This window comes from Brassica napus, chromosome C9 (assembly GCF_020379485.1).
Source record: "Brassica napus cultivar Da-Ae chromosome C9, Da-Ae, whole genome shotgun sequence".
Lineage (NCBI taxonomy): Eukaryota > Viridiplantae > Streptophyta > Magnoliopsida > Brassicales > Brassicaceae > Brassica > Brassica napus.
The window spans coordinates 24,678,007-24,678,637 of NC_063452.1; the positions used below are offsets into that span (position 1 = coordinate 24,678,007).

Genomic DNA, 631 nt, shown 5'->3' on the forward strand with positions numbered 1-631 from the left:
GCTCTGCTATCGCTCCACCACCATGTCAAAGGGAAAACTTTGAGATAAAACCCGGCATGATCAATCTTGTCCAGAGAAAGATGTTTCATGGACTGTCAGCTGAGATACCGATGGAACACATTGAAGCTTTTGAAGAGATATGCAGTTTCACTCGTGCAAACGGCGTCCCACCCGACTACATCAAATGCATGATGTTTCCATTCTCTCTAGCGGACAAGGCTTCACGATGGCTTAAGTCATTACCTACAGGGTCCCTAACTTCTTGGGAACAGGTCAGAGCAGCTTTCTTGGGACACTTCTACACGAAAGCCAAAACAGCTGCCCTAAGGAACAAGATCTCCTCCTTCAAGCAACTCGCTAATGAACCTTTCAACGAAGCGTGGGAACGGTTCAATGATACCCTCAGAGAGTGTCCTCATCACGGGTTTGACGATGACCATGTCCTAGGAATCTTCTACGATGGTGTGGAATGGCAGTTCCGCAATGCTCTAAACGCAGCGAGCAATGGAGATTTCATGACTCAAACCACAGAAGGAGCTCACGCGCTAATAGAGAACATGGCAGCTAGTTCGTCCAACAAAAACGAGGAGACTGACCGTTCCAAGAAGGTGAACAGCATGGACACTAGGAA

At 47.7% G+C, this 631-nt stretch overlaps 1 non-coding gene across 1 annotated transcript; it reads right to left on the reverse strand.

Moving 5' to 3' along the window:
- Positions 1-320: 320 nt before the first annotated feature.
- LOC125593668 lies at positions 321-427 on the reverse strand. The gene has a single exon (XR_007329568.1). It is a non-coding gene; the product is annotated as a small nucleolar RNA R71 (small nucleolar RNA).
- Positions 428-631: the final 204 nt, after the last annotated feature.